Source organism: Ailuropoda melanoleuca, chromosome 1, assembly GCF_002007445.2.
Source record: "Ailuropoda melanoleuca isolate Jingjing chromosome 1, ASM200744v2, whole genome shotgun sequence".
NCBI classification, from domain to species: domain Eukaryota; kingdom Metazoa; phylum Chordata; class Mammalia; order Carnivora; family Ursidae; genus Ailuropoda; species Ailuropoda melanoleuca.
Window position 1 is genome coordinate 167,966,651 of NC_048218.1, and position 22,256 is coordinate 167,988,906.

The following is a 22,256-nucleotide window of genomic DNA, read 5'->3' on the forward strand; positions in this document are numbered from 1 at the left end:
TCTAAAACTTTATGGTTATTTGGTAAGGCTGAATGAAAATAAAATAAGTACTTTATGGAGTAGAAAAAAGGTTAGGAATGATTATAGATGATACTTTGAGTTACCCATGATAAGCATGGCAGTTTTCATTTATTCTAACATTTGTCTATATGGACAAAACAAACAGAGTTGTTGCTCTTTAAATATACATACAATGAGAATTGAACTCTTAGGAAATAATGCACTTAAAGAATCATTAATTATTACCTAATTACTTGCACCACTGTGGCATGGACAGAAAAGTGCTCTGCAATGATGAAGTTGTCAATTATAGTTGATAATTAAGGGGCCAGGTGCATGTTTAACTTAACAAGATAAATATCTGCCCAGATGTTGTTTGTCTGCTGCTTCATTACCAGGTAGGTTAGAAGATTTTCACAAACTAGAAAGACTATTAAATGCATAACCTTGCTACATCAAGAAATCTTTAACAAATCTGTTACTCTAACCAATATTCACTTAAGAAGACTGTTCATCAGATTTCCTGGAGAGCTGGAGAAAGAAGTATGTGTATATAATACCATATTGCAGATTCCCAGTGAAATGGCTATTTGAATATAAAATAGGGCAAAAATACAGCAGTACTGGAAATTGGAGAAGATGACTTTCCATGCCAGAAACACAAAGGAATTTATACAAGATTTAAATATCAGATTGAAAGGAGACAACAGAAAATCAGTTCATGTGTGGACCCTTCCAAGGAGCCTGAGAGCATAGGATGTAAGAGGTGAAGATTCTGGCAGATATATAGTAAAACATCTTAAGTTGAAGCAGTGGCTGGGAAGAAAGGCCTGGCTACAGGAAAAATGGAAGTCAGACAATGTCACTCCTTATATTTGTCTACTCGGACTGCCATAACAGAATACCAGACGGGATGGCTCAAACAACAGGACCTTATTTTCTCAGAGATCTGGAGGTGGCAAGTTCAAGATTAAGGTACTGGCAAGATTGGTTTCTCCAGAGACCTCTCTCATAGGCTTGCAGATGGCTACCTTGTGCTATGTCCTCACATGGACTTTTCTCTGTCCTTGTGCATCTCTGGTGTCTCTTCCTCTTCTTATTATGGCACAGCCATATTCTCTTAGAGCAACCTGGGTGAACAATATACAGGAATTCTTTTCCTGTTTTTTTGCAACTGTTCTATAACTGTAAAATGGTTTCAAAATAAAAAGTTGAAATTTCTATGTCCTATATATATATATATATTTTTTTTTTTTTTCAAAGGTAAGCTCTACACAGGGCTTGAACTTACAACCCCGAGATCGAGAGTTGCATGCTTTGCCAACTGCTAGCCAGGGGCAGGACTCTGTGTCCTCCGTTCTTAAGGTCAGTTTGGCTGGATATAAAATCTTTGGCTCATATTTTATTTTCTTAAGTATGTAAACTGTTACTCTATTATTTTCTGGCTGTCACATTACTGACAAAAATACATGACAATCTGAGTTTCTTTCCCTTATCAGGGACTTTGTCTTTTTACTTGAATATCCAAAAGATGTTTTATTTTTGTTAAAAGGTTGCTAGAACTACTAAAGTATGTCTTGGTTTGGCCATTCCGGGCAAATTTTTCCAACATTTGGTATGTCCTCTCAATATGGAATTTTACATTTTTCAATTTAATTTAATTAATTTTAATTTAATGTATCAGTAAAGTTTTCCCCAACTTTTTATTTAAAAAAAATTTTAGTGTCCAGAAAAATTGAAAGAATATCAATATACATCCGTATACACTTCATCTATATTTACCAATTGTCAAGTCTTTACATTTGCTTTATATCTGTCTGTAAGAGTATGTGTATTATTTATTTATGTTTGCCAAATTTTCAAAAGTATGAAATGCATAAAAACTATTTGGAAGCTACTACTTACTTAATAATTTGCCCTTGTGAAAAAAGAAATATGAATAAGATCTGTATAAAGAGGTCTAAACAAGTTAGGCCAGCAGTTCTTAATAGTCAGTGGTTATTATTCTGGGGCCATGAAATAACCACATTTAATATTTTTTTCATAATACCATCCTCCTCTTATTCAGTCCACATAAACTTCAGTAAAGATTGGGCAGATTTTCAATTTACTTGACTTATCAAATAATAATAATCCTGAAAGCCAGTTAGTAATAGCCACCATTTTTTAAGCGTTTACTATTTAAGTGACATTAGATTAGGAGATTTCACAGATGAAAGATCATTTATTTATTACAAGATGTTTGCAAGGCAAGTAGCATTCTCCCTGTTTTTACAGTGGAACACATAGAAGCAGGTAGTTAAGGAAACTACAGTTGACCACGTCTTAATAAGTGATGGAAAGAGGATAGTAAGTCAGATAGATGTGTCTGAACCCAAGCCCTAATCTTTCCACTACAGAACACAGAATATTGGGAAAACTCAAATGCATGGCCTGGACAGAATGTCTAAAGATCTGCATTACTGACATGGGCCAATCTCTACTGGTTGGGATGAAAGGCTGTTTTCTGAAGCCCATTCCTCTTTATGAGGCACAGGCATCCCCAAATGCCCAGTTCTATGGGTATCAGAAAAGAGAACATTTCCTCTCCAAGGCGGTTCCTTTGTGAAAGGCCTCCCAGAGAACTCATGCTTTGCCCCTTCGGAAGTAGTCCTGGAATTTCCCTTCTTGGTATCTGACATTGGCAGGCTCTCTGTGTGGCAGGCACCCAGGCCTGGGTTCCAGCACCCACTCTGCTTCCCTTTAAGTAATGGTCCTGATTGGATGGGAGCTTGAATCCATAGTGTGACCTCCAGGAGAAAGAATATGGCTTTGGATGATTGTAATTCTGTCCTTGTTTGGGGATCAGCAGTTCATCTACATAGTTCCTTATTTTTTTGTAATCAACTTTACTGAGGATTAATTTACCTACATGTATTTTGGCATTTTCCCTTTCCCCCCTTCTTTTCAGAACACATATTTATTACAAAATTCAAATAATACAGAAATATCTGATAGAACTGGAAAGTTTCTTTCATTTAAAATCACCATTTGTTGGGTAATTAGGATGTCCCCTACACTTTTTATATATGTGTGTGTATATATATATATACACACACGCACACACACATATATATGTATACACACACACACACACACACATACACACATACCCTCATTTCTCTTCTTTTTTTTTCTTTATTAACATATAATGTGTTATTGGTTTCAGAGGTACAGGTCTGTGAATCATTAGTCTTATATAATACCCAGTGCTCATTATAACACATATCCTCCCCAATGTCCATCACCCAGTTACCCCATTCTTCCACTCCACTCTTCTCCAGCAATCCTCAGTTTGTTTCCTATGATTAAGAGTATCTTATGGTTTGTCTCCCTCTCAGGTTTCCTTTTGATTTATTTTCCCTCCCTTCCCCTATGATCCTCTGCCTTGTTTCGTAAATTCCTCATATCAGTGCGATCATATGATAATTGTCTTTCTCTGATTGACTTATTTCGCTTAGCATAATGCCCTCTAGTTCCATCCGCATTGTTGCAAATGGCAAGATTTCAGTTTTTTGATGGCTGCGTAATATTCCATTGTATGTATATACCACATCTTTATTCACCTGTTGATGGACATCTGGGCTCTTTCCATAGTTTGGCTATTGTGGACATTGCTGCTAAAAACATTGCGGTACAGGTGCCCCTTCAGGTCATTACATTTGTATCTTCGTGGTAAATACCCAGTAGTGCAATTGCTCGGTCGTAGGGTAGGGTAGCTCTTTCAACTTTTTGAGGAACCTCCATATTGTTTTCCAAAGTGACTGCACCAGCTTGCATTTCCACCAACAGTGTAGGAACGTTCTCCTTTCTCTGTATCCTTGCCAACATCTGTCATTTCCTGACTTGTTAATTTTAGCCATTCTGATTGTTGTGAGGTGGTGTCTCATTATGGTTTTGATTTGTATTTCCCTGACGCTGAGTGATGTTGAACATTTTTTCATGTGTCTCTTGGCCATTTGGATGTCTTTTTTAGAGAAATGTCTATTCATGTCTTCTGCCCATTTCTTGATTGGATTATTTTTTGGGTGTTGAGTTTGATAATTTTTATAGATGTTGGGTACTAGCCCTTTATCTGATACGTCATTTGCAAATATCTTCTCTCATTCTGTCGGTTGTCTTTTGGTTTTGTCAGCTGTTTCCTTTGCTATGTAAAAGCTTTTTATCTTGATGAAGTCCTAATTGTTTATTTTTGCCTTTGTTTCCCTTGCCTTTGGAGACATGTCTAGCAAGAAGTTGCTGTGGCCAAGGTCAAAGAGGTTGCTGCCCGTGTTCTCCTCTAGGATTTTGATGGATTCCTGTCTCACGTTTAGGTCTTTCATTCATTTTGAGTCTACTTTTGTGTATGGTGTAAGGAAATGGTCCAGTTTCATTCTTCTGGCACATGGCTGTCAAATTTTCTCAACACCGTTTGTTGAAGAGACTGTCCTTTTTCCATCGGATATTCTTTCCTGCTTTGCCGAAGATTAGTTGACCATAGAATTGAGGATCCATTTCTGGGATTTCTATTCTGTTCCATTGATCTGTGTCTGTTTTTGTGCCATTACCATACTGTCTTGATGATTACAGCTTTGTAATGGAGCGTGAAGTCCAGAAGTGTGATGCCACCAGTTTCGGTTTTCTTTTTCAGCATTCCTTTGGCTCTTTTGGGTATTTTCTGGTTCCATACAATTTTTGGATTATTTGTTCCAGCTCTGTAAAAAAAGTTGATGGTTGAGAGACTATGGACTATGAGAAACAAACTGGGGGCCTCAGAGGGGAGGGGGGTGGGGGGAATGGGATAGACCGGTGATGGGTAGTAAGGAGGGCATGTATTGCACGGTGCACTGGGTGTTATACGCAACTAATGAATCATCGAGCTTTACATCGGAAGCTGGGGATGTACTGAATGGTGACTAACATAATATAATAAAAAATCATTAAAAAAATTGATGGTATTTCGATAGGGATTGCATTGAATGTGTAGATTGCTCTAGGTAGCATAGACACTTTAACAATATTTGTTCTTCCAGTCCACGGTCATGGAATGTTTTTCCATTTTTTGTGTGTTTCTTCCTCAATTTCTTTCATGAGAATTCTGTAGTTTTCTGAGTACAGATTATTTGCCTCTTTGGTTAGATTTATTCCTAAGTATCTTATGGTTTTGGGTGCAATTTTAAATGGGATCGACTCCTTAATTTCTTTTTCTTCTGTCTCGTTAGTGTATAGAAATGCAACTGATCTCTGTGCACTGCTTTTATATCCTGCCACTTTGCTAAATTCTTGTATGAGTTCTAGCAATTTTGGGGTGGAGTATTTGAGTTTTCCACATAAAGTATCATATCATCTGCAAACAGTGAGAGTTTGACTTCTTTGCTGATTTGGATGCCTTTTATTTCTTTTTGTTGTCTGATTGCTGAGGCTAGGACTTCTGGTATTATGTTGAACAACAGTGGTGATATCCCTGCTGTGTTCCTGACCTTAGGGGAAAAGCCCTCAGTTTTTCCCCATTGAGAATGATACTTGCTGTGGGCTTTTCATAGATGGCTTTTATGACATTGAGGTATGTTCCCTTTATCCCTACGCTGTGAAGAGTTTTAATCAGGAAAGGATGCTGTACTTTGTCAGTGTTTTTCTGCATCTATTGAGAGGATCATATGGTTCTTGTCCTTTTTTTTATTTTTGTAGTGTGTCACATTGATTGATTTGCGGATGTTGAACCACCCTTGGGGCCCAGGATTAAATCCCACTTGGTTGTGGTGGATAATCCTTTTAATGTACTGTTGGATCCTATTGGCTAGTATTTTGGTGAGAAATTTTACATCCGTGTTCATCAGGGTTATTGGTCTGTAATTCTCCTTTTTGGTGGGGTCTTTGTCTGATTTTGGGATCAAGGTAATGCTGGCCTCATAAAAAGAGTTTGGAAGTTTTCCTTCCATTTCAATTTTTTAAAATAGCTTCATAAGAATAGGTATTAATACTTGTTTAAATGTTTGGTAGAATTCCCTTGGGAAGCCACCCAGCCCTGGTCTCTTGTTTGTTGGGAGATTTTTGATTACTTCTTCAATTTCCTTGCTGGTTATGGGTCTGTTCAGGTTTTCCATTTCCTCCTATTTCAGTTTTGGTAGTTTATACATTTCTAGGAATGCATCCATTTCTTTCAGATTGCCTAATTTGTTGGCATATAGTTGCTCATAATATGTTCTTATAATTGTTAGTATTTCTTTGGTGTTGGTTGTGATCTCTCCTCTTTCATTCATGACTGTATTTATCTGGATCCTTTCTCTTTTCTCTTTTCTTTCTTTCAAAGAACCAGTTCCTAGTTTCATTGATGTGTTCTGTTCTTTTGGTTTCTATTTCATTGATTTCTGCTCTAATCTTTATTATTTCTCTTCTCCTACTGGGTTTAGGATTTATTTCCTGTTCTTTCTCCAGCTCCTTTAGGTGTAAGGTTAGGTTGTGTATTTGAGAACTTTCTTGTTTCTTGAGAAATATCATCGCTCATTTCTTGCAACAACTCTATGAACAGGCATTAGTATTCCTATTTTGCAGAGAATGAAAGTGAGACACACAGATTAAATCATCTTTTCAGAAGGCCTACCAGGTAACAAAAACCATCCTCTTAATCATTGCACTGGACTGCATTAATTCTTGCTTGGCTGACTTGCATGCTTTCTCACTTTGGCTCTGTTACGGTCTTTCTGCCACATGATCCTTATCAGAATATTTTCTCCTCTGTCTTTGACTTCAATTGTATCTTTTTCTGATGGCTTGTATTATGGGGGAATTCACTAGCTAATAAGCTTTTTAAAAGCAAGAAGTAGTTATGTTTACTTACATAGCTGCAGTGCCTATAGCACATGGAGTCACTAAGCAGTCAATCTTCACAGAAACAATAAGTGAATGAACAGAGTTTTAACCAATAGGCCCTTTTATGCATTATCTCTCTTGGTCCGATGAAAGTAAAATAAACTCCATTTTAAAGAGACAATGTATAATTCAAGTCATGAATTTCATACTATCAATGGTTTATGCAAAGATTTTATAAGAATAACAACATGAAGAGTTTAAGATTTTTTGTGTGCTGTCTAGAGAAGCCGAATGTTCTTTCTTATATACTAATGTTGATTTGTCTTCCATCGTCCTCTGTTCTTACTATTTCATGTGGGCATTTTTCTCTTGTGCCCAGGTTAAAGCTCTCTTGCCCCAGACTCTTTAGTTTGCGTTCGATGTCCTCTGCCTCATGCCAGTAGTCATCGTGCCATTGGTAAATGTACCCGAAAAATCCAGTCCAGTTGGCCACTTACCCCAGCCTCCTTTCTCTTCTAGAGCCAGAACTTTCTAGGGAAGAAGAGATGAAATGCCACCTGAATTCTCTTCTCTGCTACATAGGTAGCCTGGCTCCACACCCCATGTTTCTCCCAGCTTTGTGTTTGTTTTCTGTGAAATCACATAAGTGGGAACAGGCCATGGGTTTGAAGAACTTTGGTAGCTTTTCCGTCAGAGGTGGCTATGCACATGCTGTTAGAGGACGTTTTTGTCTCTTTAGGGTCTACACAGGGGTGCCTTCTTCTGCCTCCTGTAGATCTTCACCCATCCCTGGGAGGGTCACAGTCGCCATGCCCCGTGCTCCTTTCTGACTCAGCTAAGATCACCAAGGAGGCCTGACTTCAGACCTGCCATGGTTTGCAGTTTGATCTTATAGAAGTTGGTAGACCTTCCTCAACCTCCTGGGAATCAGAACTTACTTCAGAAAGAGAATAGTGAATTGAGAATTGTGGAATACAGGTCTTAAAAAAAAACCTCAGCAGCTAAAAAAGTTAATTATGCCAGTGTTTCTCCACCCATTTTGTTGATGAAAGAGCCTCCAAAATCATTACCTGTCAATCTTATCCTTCAGATAAAAGACTCTTCCTTTGAAAACAGTCATCACATGAAAATCTGAGAACCAGTATCAATATTTATTAGGGGACACACACCCCTCCTGTCCTGTCGTATCATGGATTTATAGTACAACCAGTTATCCTGGGCTCCCTGAGCTCTTTCAAGGGTTGCGCTAAAATTAAACCTGTCGGCTGTTCCTTGGGAAAATCACAATGTTTCAGACATTTGTGTAGCTGACTTGCCTGCAGAAGTATGAAAGTAGTTTTTTTGAATCTTTACGTGGCAAAACATTTCTTCTTTTATTTCCACTGCCCTTGTGGTTGCTGGTGCTTGGTACCTGAAGGCCAAGTTCCTCTGGGAGTGGCTGACATGTTCTTCTGCAACTACATAGGTCAAAAGGAAGGCAGAGATGTATGTCGGCCCCTGAGTGGAAAGAAGAAACAGAAAGATTAACAGTCACTGGAAGCTGTGCCAGAAGTAATAAGAAACTTGCAATTGAGAGGAAGAAAAAAAAAGTTTCAAGAATTAGTTTTGGAGAAAGATTAGGTCAATCAGGAATGTTAAAAAAAGCTCAGTATGCAAAATAAGGAACAGCAAATGGTCCACATGAACTGAAATTAGTGCCACAACAAATTTAGGAGGGACCCGCATGGCTCTTCCCGGGAGGGAAATATAACCCTCTTTCAATGGTCAAGTGTTTTGAGCTGTGTATTAGATACAATTCCCCTTTTTAATCTCCAAGAATTTTCTAGGAACAAGAGTAGAAGGCATTGTTTGTTGAATGAGTTAATGAAGGAATGAATGAATGAAGGGAATGAACAAAGATGAGGGTATTCCCTCTCTGACCTGGTCAGACTGCACCTGGAATATTGTGCTCAAACTGAAGGACCATCGAGTTGGTGACACTGTGAGAACCATGTAAAATGAGGAATTTCAAAAAAACTGGGGAAAGTTAGCTTTCAAGACGGGACATTTAAGGCTGTGAAAGTACCGTGTAGCTGCTTCCAAATATTTAAAGTCTCAGTGAAATAAATGAAAAACTGAGTGGCAGCTGGGGGCCAGGCACTGGGGCCTGGAACCCGGGATGTGGAGAAGATGAATATGAATATGTCCTGCCTTCTGGACACTTCTCATGTGAGAAGGAAAAGGAGACTGATTCTGGCAGCTTTAAGACAAGATTTCAGTTCCATAAAAGGAAAAGGATCTTTATAAACATACCTGTCCCAAGTGAGAAGGGGCTGCATACGAGAGAGCAAGACTTCCTGTGCTGGTGGTTCACAGTAGTGTAGATGACAAGGACTTGTAGATGTCCTCTGCATTCCTGTTGGGACAGGATGACCACCTACGACAGAGCTATTCTGCGACGGGATTCTCCATTCCCTTCCACCTCTCATGAATTCTGTGTGTTTTTGAATCATAACATTTGGGAGAGGAAAGAGGGCTAGAGTAGCCAAGTAATAAAGCGAGCATAGTTTGAGTTCATTAAAGCATACAGCATAAGCATTAAGGCATAACTTCTGTTGAGAGCTTGCCAAGTCCTTGGCAGTGGTGGGCAGTACCTCTCCAATGAGGTAGTACTATTTTATCTTCTTTTCCCAGCTGGGAAGACAGCTGAAGTAACCTGCCCAAAGAGCCACAGCAGGTCACCCAGCATGGGGACGGAGGGGCATGCTCTGACCTGCAGGCTGGGCTGCCTTGCTTACTCACACCTTGCGTCATTTCTTGACTCAAGCCTGCACTCGTGTGCCTGCCAAGAATGATACCTTCAGGGATTCTGGGGAGTGCATTTAATTTTGCTACAACTTGCAGAAACTCATGTGAAGGCACACCAAATGTATGAGACTGTGGGCATGTGAGGAGCTGCGGAAAATTACTTCGAGCAGGGGTTCTTACCTGACATTGTGTGTGTGTGTGCATGTGTGCACATACGTCACACTCTGAAGAAATCTGTAGCTTTAATTACATTCTTAAAGGGATGACCCATAACCTCACAAAAGTTTAAGAAATACTGATTTAAGGCCTGCCACAGCTTCCATGGAAAAAAGAGAGAGCCTGTCCAGGTATGGACTTTTATTCACAAAAGGAATTGGTGAGCTTAATAAAGAAAAAACAAAACAAAACCCCAGCAATTGCAGTTATTAAACCAATTCATTCTGACTGTAGGAATCATCTAGATTTAACCTTTTGGGATTCGCTTTACTAGGTCTTTCAGACTCTGTGAGGAGGCATTGAATGGATGCTGCTTTTTCCCTAAAGGAAGTTGGGCGTGCAGGAAGAACACAGGAGCTAACCGGGCTGGGGAAATGAGGATTGCTCACTGGCTTTACTTCAGCACCCCTCCCCTAGGGTTTTGCAATATTCAACAGTAGAGTCTCTGAATGATCATTTTGTTTCCACAAAACTTCATTTCTCCCACCTTCGATCCTTGCCTGACACCACCAAGCGTCGCACAGCAGTGCAAACAAAGGCAACAAAATGGAAACCAGATAGATCAAAGGCAGTCAGATTTCCAAGTAGAAAATTCTTCTCTGTTTCTGAGCATCCAAAGATGCTCTCAACATCCTTGTCGAATGCTTTTGATGCCAGAATAAAACTCTCCTTGCATAATAACTGCATGCTCGTTCGTGCTATCTGTGAAGATTGTTCTTTGACAGAAAACTTCTGCAAAAGCTATTGGGAGAAGAGAGGGTTTGATTTTATTAACTAGGCTATATTAAGCATTTAATGATTCTATTCCCATATTTCTATTGTCACTACATAAAATATCAATATCACTTGTCTTTGTGTTAACATTCTATTCTCTTGCAGGAAATGACCCAGGAAAAAGAAATAAAATCAAATACTTCTCAACAAATGAAAAAGATCACTTTTGTTTTGACTTAGTTTCTTTTCTTTTCTTGCTTAATTCTCACATCTGCTTTGGAAGGATGGCCCCTTTGCCTAAGTGTCCGTCCTCACTCTACGTGAACTCGCTGACATCTCACTTACTATGTACCCTGCTTTGGGCTTCCCAGTATAATTTTTGTAGATTAAGGTTTCTGAGTTGTTATCAGCGATGGTTCTGGATTTGTTAGCCATGAGGGCTGCAGATCAGTATATATTGGTTCCATGGATTGCGTCAAGGTGCTAGTAAGGTGGAATAATATAATTGAAATATGAACAGTTGTCACAGTTTATAAACTGCTTTCATATGCAGATCTCTTCTAATTTTAATGAAAAGCATTTTCTTGGGAAAAAAATCTTATTTTCCCAGCAAAATATTACATTAGGCGATTATCTCTGGAGAGCCCTCCCTGATACTTTATGTCTGTGTCCATGTTTGTATCTATCTCTATCATCTCTCTGTCTCTGTTTCTGAGATTGTATCTCCTTTGCTACCAGAGCAGTAAAGTAGCTGGGACTTCTTTTCCACTGAGAAGAGAGTCAGCCCACACAGTCGCTGGAGATGGGGAGAATTCCAAGTCTTGATTCTGCACTCCTTTCTATGAGCCAGAGGGTCAGCCTGTCTTCTTAACTCTTTTTTTGTAGGTTGTGTCAGTTTTACAGATGAGTGGCCATATTCTTTAAATGTGGGCTTAACTAGTTTGGTGGGGGGTTGTGGGGGGGAGGGTGGGCATAGCCTATGGTTTGCTCTGTGGGCCAACAATGCTAATAATAACAGAAAGTACATAGCCGCTGCTCTTAACAGTATCAGCCATTACTTTTCTTTACAAATCTGACTTATTTTTAATAGACTTTATTTTTTAGAACAGTTTTAAATTTATGAGAAGTTGCCAGTACAGTACAGAGTTCCCACACACCCCACGCCTAGTTTCCCCTATCACTAACATCTTACATCAGTGTATCTGTTATAATTCATGAACCAATAATGGTATGTTATTATTAACTAAAGTCCCTAGTTTATTCAGATTTTCTTCACTTTTACCTAATGTCCTTTTTCCATTCCAGGACCCCACCCAGGGTACCATATTATATTTAGTTAACCACGTCTCTTTAGGGTCCTTTTTTCTGTGACAGTTTCTCAGATTTTCCTTGTTTTGATGACTTGGCAGTTTTGAAGAGTATTGTCAGGTATTTTGCAGATGCCCACTACTGGAATTTATCTGATGTTTTTCTCATGATTAGATGGGAGTTATGGGGATTTGAGAGGAAGATCATGGAGGTAAAGTGCCATCTTCATTACATCATTTCAAAGGTACATGCTATCAACACGATTTCTGACTGCTGATATCGACCTTGATCACCTGGATGATGTCGTATCTGTCAGATTTCACCCCTGGAAAGTTACTTTTCCCTAAACTCATTATGTGCAGCCCACACCTAAGAAATAGGGAGTTATTTTTCCCCTCCTTCAGGGCAGAGTCTCTACATAAACTATTGGAATTCTTCTGTATGGGAAATTTGTCTCTTTCCCCTCAGAAATCACTTTTCAAAAGTTATTAAACACAATGGTATCAAAGTTTTGAAAGGAAGTTATACTATCATTTCTCTACAGAATTACTAATCTGTCCATCCAAGGTATGTATTTTGAATCACTCCACAAACCCAGAATTCCATTATGGCTACAGAGGTGCCAGGCATTGTGCAGAAAGCTCAAGGAAGCAGTATGTAAAGTTCCCAGTCTGTGGAGAAATGTTAGAGGAATAGCTGGGAAAATTCCTAAGTGAGCGCTGAGATCCCCAGGGCAGCTCCAAACCAGGCAGGTGGAGGATTCCACAGACAGTCACCCATGCTGTGATAGACTGATAATGCAAGTGTGGCACGGAGTGTGCCCTGGGGGCCTAGCGTGAGTAGGAATGCCTTCCCTGCAGACAGCTCGGGAGGTGCTAAGTGGTCTGTGGTGGAAGGACACATCAGGAATGGGTGGTTGACCAGAGGTGCTTTTAGAAAGCTCTGTTGGTGCTGAAGAGGAGGAGGGTGGGAGGGAGCTGATAGGGTGGGGCTGGTGAGGCCTGGGGGGAAAGAGTTGGCCACAATTGCCCACCCTTCTGCTCTGCCCTTTGTCTCAGCTTTGTTATCTCTGCTGCAGGGAGGTGAAGTAAGGACCTCAGCGGAACCGAATTGACTTAATCACTGTCCTCAGTTCAGGTCCATGAATGTCATTGGTCCAAGTGAGCTGTCTCTTTTGCTTGGGTTTATTTGTTTTTTCCACCCATTCATCGTTCTCCCCAGTCCCATTCACCTTGCCCTGCATGCACCCACTCCGCTATGTTCAAGCTGAGTCCTTTCCATCTACTTTCCCAATACTCCTAGTTTTTTAGTGCTTACTGCAGTGTTGTTTTGAGTTTGTCATTGTGTTTTATTTTTTTATTTACAATTTTTTAAAATATAGCTGACACACAATGTTACATGAGTTTCAGGGGTACAACATAGTGATTCAGCTTCTTTGTATGTTATGCTATGCTCCCCACAAGTGTAGCTACCCCATCACCGTACGACGCTGTTACAATATCAGTGACTCTGTTCCCTATGCTGTGCCTTTTATTCTGGTGACTTACTCATTCCATAACTGGATGCCTGGACCTCCCACTCCCCTGTACCCATTTGGCCCATCCATTTAAAAATGTTTATGATAGGGGCGCCTGGGTGGCACAGCGGTTAAGCGTCTGCCTTCGGCTCAGGGCGTGATCCTGGCGTTATGGGATCGAGCCCCACATCAGGCTCCTCTGCTGTGAGCCTGCTTCTTCTTCTCCCACTCCCTCTGCTTGTGTTCCCTCTCTCGCTGGCTGTCTCTATCTCTGTCAAATAAATAAATAAAATCTTAAAAAAAAAAAAGATAAAAATGTCTATGATAGTAGTATCATGCTATACATATTACAATTTTTTTACTTTTTAAAACTTTTTAAATGTTATTTTCACTCAGTATTAATTTTTAAATCTATCCACGAATTCTCCCTTACCCTGCCTTTTGTTCCACTCTGGCCCCAGTGGATTGGACGAGGCCCGCCCACCCCGGGAAGGGCGATCTACTTCATTCAGTCTACCAACTCAGATTTTAAACTCATCCCGAAATACCCTCACAGACATACCCAGAATATTTTTTTTAAACCAACTATCCGGGCCCCGCATGTTCCAGTCAAGTTGACACATAAAATTAACAATCATAGAGAATGGTGGTAGGGGGTAGGTAATGCATTCAGTTTTTTTCTAGAAGGGCTGTTGAATGTCCAGTAGTTAGGACATTGGGCCTATAGGAAATATAATTAAACATTGTATGCAGGGCAGTTGTAAATAATATTTAAATTTAAATAAAATTTATTGATTTTCAACTTTTAGAACCAATTTATGGACAAAGAATGGATGATGTTTGCAGTTGCAGAAATTGATGTAAATGGTAATGAAAGTAACAACGGTCAAGTGCAAGTTATAGGGTAGAAGGTGGAAGGGAAAAATGTTAGAAGGAATGGGAAGCATGCCAGCATCCTTTTCGTATTTAGAAGAGAATTAAAATAATGGACTCGTTTGTAGGCCAAAAAATAGAATCATGGTGTTGTATGGAAGCTTAGTCATTCTCTCTGGCTTTCTTGAGGACTCAATGAAATGATAATACAGGAATAATCCCATAATAGTGAAGGAAAAATAGAGCGATTAGCAGCAAACAGTGGTCTTAGTAAATTTGTGAATAATAAAGATGTGGAAGCCCTTTGATGGTTAAAGTGAGCAGGAGAGCTATAGCTCAGGATATCCAGAAGGGGGCCTGCAAAACCAGAGCACGTCAGTCTGCAGGCCAGAGATCTGGAGACTCTCCAGGATCGGTTGGTGAGGCACAAGTACAGGAGTTGATGTGAGTGCGAAGGAAACCTGAGAATGGTGCTGGGGAGAGGGCGCATTTAATGGAAAGTCTGTCTAATACTTTTCCATGGAGGCATTATTGGCATTTTGTGCTGATCAGATTTTATTAAATGGGATGGTCCTACGTATTGTGGGTCATTTGGCGTCCCTGGCCCCTCCCATTACATGCTAGTACTAATGATCCCTCAGTTAGTATGACAACTAAAAATGCCCCCAGTTGTTTCAAAATAAAAGGGGGGTACTGCTACCATTTAAGAAGCACTGGAAGGAATGTCTATACTGGTTCCATGCTCCCTATATCCTTCTGTCCAGGGGACAAGTAGTTTCTCCCTCCCTCCATCACTACACATCAGATGTCTCTCTCAAGAAATTGGATAGGGGCGCCTGGGTGGCTCAGTCATTAAGCATCTGACTTCGGCTCAGGGAGCCCCATGTCAGGCTCTTCCACTGGGAACCTGCTTCTTCCTCTCCCACTCCCCCTGCTTGTGTTCCCTCTCTCACTGGCTGTCTCTCTCTCTGTCGAATGAATAAATTTAAAAAAATCTTAAAAAAAAAGAAATTGGGTAAAAATTTCTGAGAATTAAGGTCACAGTGTGGATGCCAGTGCCAACTTGTTACCTTCTTGTGGTAATAGAATTCTGCCAGCAACACACCCCACCCCTATGTATAACACTAGTCAGATTTTTCTATTCTTGGAAAAGACCTAGTGATGGGGGAATGGATAGGGAGATGTACATATATGGCAGCAAAAAAAAAAAAAAAAAAAGCATCACCCAGCTGTACCAACAGCTATCACTAGATATAAAGAAAACCAGTAAGCATGAAAATAAATACCATGGTAGATTAAATAGGATAATTCTCCTAGAAGAAAGTGGTTAAAGCAGAGAACATAAGAAATTAAAAGAAATCCTCTACTTAATATCCTTGGAGAGGTTCAAGAAGGTTCTATAGCCATAAAATAAGTACAGTATGCTAGGAGAAAAGGAACAATCATTGAATAACAAGGAGCTCTTGGAAATTAAGCATTTATTTCCCAAAACTAACATTTCAAAAGAAGAATTGAAAGATAAAGTTGGAGAAATTTCCCCCAACATGAAAATAAAAAACGAAAAGAGAGAAAACTTTAGATAAATGAAGCCACTCATCCTGAGAAGTACAGTATTTGACAAATACAACTTCCGTAGAATGCTTCTGTAAGTAGATGTTTTGTACATATTGATAGAAATAAATGAAGATAAATCCATTCGTGTGGAAATTCTTCATGTGATTGTTTTGGAGTCGTCTTTCATTGCCTAGAATTTTGGGATTAGGATCTCAGATTCAGACCCTTCCCTTTGGTGTTTTGAGTGCTCCTGAAGCCACTGTCACAGCCTAAACACTTCTAGGGTATAGGCAGGGAGTTCTCCCAGTAAGGAGACCACCAGGCACACCACACCTGCTTGTGGTGCCTGGATGGGTTGCTAATGGGAACTGGAGCCCACCTTTGACCTCCCGCTCCAGTGTGAGCCACTGAGACACTTCCTTCCCAGAAAATGGTCCAGCAATTTCCCTTGGATATTCAGGTGGATTCTTCTTCCTCTTAGGGAGATCTCTGCCCAAGTATTGTCTTCTAAAAGAAGGCTTCTCTGATCATCTGAGCAAGAGCAGGCCTCTCCGGCACCGTCATTCTCTGCCAACATAGGCAGTTTTACATTTCTGCATCTAACTGCCTGGCTTGATGGTTTATGTTCTGGGTCTTCCCCCCAGGAATGCATGTTCCAGGAGGCCCAGACTTTGTCTCTTTGTCATGGTGTTCCTAGCACTTGGCACACTGTATATGGTTAATAGGTGCTATTATTTGGCATTCTTTATTCAGGGACATCACAAGGGAACTTCTATTGTATTTTTATATTACAGGGAGCCCTTCTTTCTGTTTTCCACTTCTGTGGTTAGCTCCTTTCCTACTGGAGTCACTGTGGGAAACAGAATGGCAGGTGAGGGCAGTAAAAGTGCTGACAGAAGGGCAGGGATGCCCCAGTTGTGACTGTGGGATGAGTTTAGCCCCAAATGCTATCCTGATGGCAAGTTCGACCCTCAGCCCTCCAACACGTTCAAACCACGTGGCTGTATAAAGTGCCAGAGTTCAAGCTCTTGGGAGTGGAAGTCTTTGAAGCTAAGAGAAAAATTTATAGAATTAGGATCATACGCTACTGTTCAGCTTCAGTTAAAAATGAGTTAGCAAAACAAAGTTTAAAGTTCCCAACTGAACATTTAAAATAAAAATAGAATTTTGCTGGGAGCATAACACCTTTCATTTCAAGAAGAGATAAGCAAGCAATGAGTCTTTTCTGAAAAATGACATGACAGAACAATCCAAGGTCGTTGTCCAAGGTGACCGGAAATTTGTAGGGGAAACTCAAAAATCCTAGCTATCAATAACCTCCTTGCTCTTGCTCTACTAAGAGAGATGGTCAGCAAAGCCTGTGCTTGGCTACAAATACTCCCTAAGTTCTAATGTGTCTAGGGGTTGTGTGGAAGGGGCTTTTTAAATAGTGGCTGTTTTAGCTCCATATCTTGCAAGTTGATTTCCTTGTACTTTTTTAGGTTCAAGAGAGAACTGATTTTTCTGCCATCTTGCTCATTCCATCACTGACCCATAAATGAGCAAGTATAAGAGTCAGCACTAACAAAACAAATCTTGTGAGTGACCTAAATCATATATGCGGGAGGGACAATAATCAGAGCTATTAATCACCTGATATGGAAGGTTCTGAAGCCATAGCAAGAGGCTGAAGACTCTTCCTTCCTTATCAAACTTGCCGCACCTCTGCACATGCTGTTCCTACTCCTGGGAATGACATTGCTCCCAACCTGATGACCGGATCTCATGTGGAGTCTACTCAGATGTCACTTCCGTTGTGCAGCCTTCCTGACCATTGCTTTCCCCACAGATAGAGTTAGTTGCTTTCTCCTCTAAGTTTCCATAGTACTTTCTTTCATGCCACTATTGTAGTCATGCCACATATTGTAAATAAGTGTTTATCTGTTTGTATCCTTCAATGGATCATCAAGTCCTCAGGGGTTAGGGAGCCAAGTCCTCTTTATTTCTTGTCTCTAGTGTTTTTAGCAAGTGGCTGGCCCAGAAAGTGGACACAGGAGGGGGGGTCAGTCATCTACAATGCATATTGATCAACCACCACTCCAATTTTATGACCAAATTCTCCCATGACACAATGTGCTAACCTTGGTCTGATGTTGTCCCTGTGCACATGGACGGGGTCATGGCTGCAGGAGTCCTTCTCTTCAGATCTCTGGGATAAGATTGCACAGAGCAGCCAAGGTGGCAGAGGCTACACTGGCTCCTATTGGTCCGATTGATCATTACCACTAGGTACACTGCTGTGTGCTTCCTTCCCATTTTGGCAACTTCCCAGCGAACCCCAAAGGCTTACTCTTCAGTCTGCTCCAGATGCAGAATCATGGTTTGACAGGAAGCTTGGATCCATTTCTTGGTGCACTCTGCCTGTCTTTTATGACACACGCATTCTGCTGAGATCCACCATCAGCAGCATGGAGCTGCTCATCCTGCTCCTTTAAATTAATTTTCCCTGCTGTTTTGAGTCTCTGCCTTCTCAAAAGAGTGACCAGATGTCTTCGAGTGCCTCTGGCAGGCTTGGCACGAGAAGACACTGCCATTTCTCCCAGTGTACCTCCATCAGGATGCCAGGCCAAGATGCTGGAGCAGCTCTCCTGCCTGCCTGAGTACAGGGACTTTTCCAACACTGTCTGAGTTCTTAGATGTCTGCCTAGGGCCCAGTAAATCTGCACTCGTTAATTTATCAACAAGGCTTTAAAGTAAATGAACAAAACCTGGCAAAGATCATCTTGTCATGGAGTGGAGATATAATGAGGTCAGGTTCATTCTTTCAGAACCCCATAGCATGTGCTCACCAAATCGGTGTAGGATATATCCATGTGAGGCTGGTGTTTGGCCAGGACACAAACCTAGAGAAATGCCAGTTAATCATGTTCATTTCTGGTAAAATTGTGAAGTCCGATCATTTACCAACCAAGTCAGCAGACTGACTGGTAACCTTGACTCTTAAGCTGGCTTTTGATTTTTGGTTTCTTAATCTGAAAAATGTAAGAGGTCAGTAGTTCACTGAAGAAATTATGATGAACATTTTTATTGCCCCGGAGGTGCTGTGTTTTAGAAACCTGACCTCTAGGCCTGCCTCTGCCAACATCTAGCTGTGTGACTTCAGACCAGTCACCTCTCTCTTCTGGCCTTCACACTCATTTCATAGGAGTTGGGAATTCTTTCCATCTCTAATAAATCAAGCATGGAGAGATTACTGGAGCTTCAGAGATTGAATTTTCTGCAGGCACAGGAAGGTTCTCCCTATCCCTCGGGAACTTTTTAATCTCTTCCTCAACAAACAAGCTCCAGGTGGTCTGGCTGTTTTGTCCAGATCTGTCCAGAAGGCCCTGTGCTCCAGAGAGCTCCATTTTCACAGCTAGAATCCAAGGATGCCCCTGCCATTGTGAGACACAAAAGTCCAACAAAGTCTGCTTTTTTCTTTTTCTTGAAAAGATGTGTCTATTTCCAGTTTTGTAGCTGAAATTAAATAGATAATGGTATATAAATCATGAGGCAAAGCACTCATTTGTAAAATGTCATCTGAATATACCTCACAGCAAAAAAAAGAATGTTCACCTAAGCATAGCTCCATTGAAAATAGCAGTGTATCTGCCCTTCTCTCTGCCTGCACCAGCGGATTAAAAGAATTCTTTCTAGATACCCTCCCAATTCAGTGCTTTCTTTCTGGTCATTTAAATCCAATCTGCTGTTGGATCCTTCTGTGTTTGTCCTCTCTGATATCAGTCTATTTTCCCTCTCATTCCTTTGTGCAAGCCTCTCCAGCTCTCATTTAGACAACGACAGTATCTTTTGGTTTCCCCACCTGCACTCTGCCTTCCAGGCCATCTCCTGTGCTCCTGCCAGATGTTGCGGTGAAGACTAGGTGGGGGCTGTGTAGTCAGGCTCTGGTTTGGATCTGGGCTCCTCAGCTTGCTAATTGCACACTTGAATAGGTGACCTATCTTCTGTAAGCATCACTTTCTTCTGGAAGATGGAACTAATTACTGATCTAACACTAAAGAGTGAGGAGAAACTATATGTTTGGTACATTGTAAAAAAAAAAATGCTAGCTGCTCTTTTTATTCTTGGTATTCGTGGCTCTTTATAATCAAAGCTTACCATTTCTGCCCAAACTTATGTGTTTCTACCTTGCTTTACATAACCTGTGTGAGTCTACCCTGCTCCCTGTTTCTTGCAGAACACCTGGAAGTTCCCACCTCCACCTGAACACGTGTAGGTTCTTTCACCCTGGTTCCTTATTTATCCATGGTGAGATCAGTCGCTCATAACAAATCTGGAAAATTTCATCTGTATCACTAAAAGAGAGAGAATAATGAAATGAACCTTCCTGTGCCCATCACCCAGCTTCAGCAATGAGCAAACACATGGCCAGTCTGGTTTCAACTTTACCCCTGAATGGGTTATTTTAAAGCAGATGCCAGACATCATACCGTTTCATCCGTAAGTACTTGTGTGAGTATCTCTAAAAGATAAGGGCTATTCTGAAGCACAATACCATGTGCTTAAACCACCTTGCTTTAGCTACAATACCATGATCAATCTAAAAAACGAATAGCTTTTCTTTAATACCAAGTATCTAGTCAATGTTTAAATTTCTCCAATTGTCTCACAAATGTTTGTTAATTTGTTTTATAGTTGGTTATTCAGATCAGGATTCAAAGTCCACCCACTGAATTTTGTTGATATATATTTTAAAAGTCTTTTAATCCATATAGTCCCTTTTCTTTTCATGTAATTTGTTTGTTAAAGAAATTGGATTATTTGTCCTGTAGAATTTACCACAGTCTGCTTTTTGCCAGTTGCATTCCTATAGTACGGCTCCACACATTCCTCTGTCTCCTGTATTACCATTGGTAGTTGGGTCTACAGGCTTGATCAGACTCAGGTTTTAAATTTTGGGCAAGAATATTTCACAGACAGTGTCAGGAACCATTTGTTAGCCACTGAGCCCTGGGTGCGGTTCTGGGTGTACAGGGGGTGAGGCATGTTTTCCACATCAGGTTGCATACTCCTCCTCCGGGGTCCACCTCATGATAATTTTCTGGTACATACGTTTTTGCCTGGTATTAGGCTTTTTAGATCTGAATCTTCCTTTTCCCTTCTCTCTAGTGGTCTTTCCAAGGGAACCCTCCATGTGGAAATCAACTTCACGAACATCTATTTCTCCACCACCCTGACCTGACTGTGCAATTTTCCTGAGTGTTTACTCTGTACCAGGCACTGTGCTATGCCCTTAACATGAATCATCTCACACGATTTCACAAGGATCTTGTGACAAAGGTATTTTAGTATTCGCATTCTTGAGATGAGGGAATCGAGGGCAAGAGTTTCAGAATCCCCTGCAGAAAAACTTCTAAGTGATGCCCCAAATAACTGAGATGGTCTCCAGCTTTGAGTCTTGGCCTTTGGCAGTGATTCAGCCCTGTAGATCACGTGCTTCTGCTCCTCCTTTGAGAGAAACCCTTGGCTCTTCCTAGTGAGTGTTAGCAGAATTTTGCTAATTATAGAGGAAGTTGTTGGGAGTGTAAAGTCAGGTGTGAAATGCCTTGAGAGCTGTAGCTTAGAAGGGGTTGCAGTATGGTAGTTAGAGGAGGCAGAGGATTAGAATCCTAACTCTGCAACCTGTGTGTCGTTGGCCAAGTCACTAAACCTCTCTGTGCCTTAGTTGCCTCAAAATGTGCGTGCCAAATGCAAGTACTTAGAAAGATGCCTGGCATATAGCAAGCACTCAGTGAATGTGACCTGCCACTGTCGCTATTGTAGCCATTATCCAACGTGTTTGAGTAACTACCAGAAACAAATAAAAAGCTTGAAAACCTCATTTTGCATCCCGTGTTGTGAAAAGGCCATCCCCCTTTCCTTTAACTAGTTATGTCTTTTCTTTCCCACAGAAGCATGAGATTTACGGAGGTCTCCCCTCCCTCTTTCCCCCCACCGCACACATTTTAATTAAGGTGTCTTTTGAGAAGGAAGACTTTAATCCAAAGTGATCACTTTGATACTCGAAGAGACACATTTGGAGGCTACTTGGCGAGGAGGAATTAAAGACGGAGAAGCTGAATAAATAGCAAGCAAAATGTTAATGTTTTGGCTTTGTGGTGTCTGCATCTGAGAGCACTCGTCGCAGATTTTTTGGCCGGCTCCAGCTGGAAGCTGCGGCGGCTCCTTTTGTGTGCGCGAGAGGCCTGGCTGCGGAGCGCCGCGCTGCCCCTAGGGGTCAGTGTGGTGCAGGGATTGTCGGGATCCGCGCCGCTCTGGACATGCTGGCGCGGGACCAGCGGCTTCCAGAAGCCTGAGGGCGGCAGGCAGGTCCCCGGGGGGGGGCGGGGGGGAATGGGGGGTGAGCAGAGCCCTGGCCCCCGGCCACCGCCTCGCTCGCCCGCCGCCCTGCCAGCGCCTGACTCTCCCACCCCCGTTCTCC

At 41.1% G+C, this 22,256-nt stretch overlaps 1 long non-coding RNA gene across 2 annotated transcripts; it reads left to right on the forward strand.

Moving 5' to 3' along the window:
* The first annotated feature begins 1,281 nt into the window (after window positions 1-1,281).
* Window positions 1,282-21,942, forward strand: LOC109489638. 2 transcript variants are annotated; one of them, XR_002142682.2, is made up of 4 exons: window positions 1,282-1,365; window positions 20,013-20,287; window positions 20,945-21,115; window positions 21,727-21,942. It is a non-coding gene; the product is annotated as an uncharacterized LOC109489638 (long non-coding RNA). The 2 variants fall into 2 exon arrangements; XR_002142681.2 differs by having other exon boundaries at window positions 20,013-20,275.
* The last annotated feature ends 314 nt before the right edge of the window (window positions 21,943-22,256 follow it).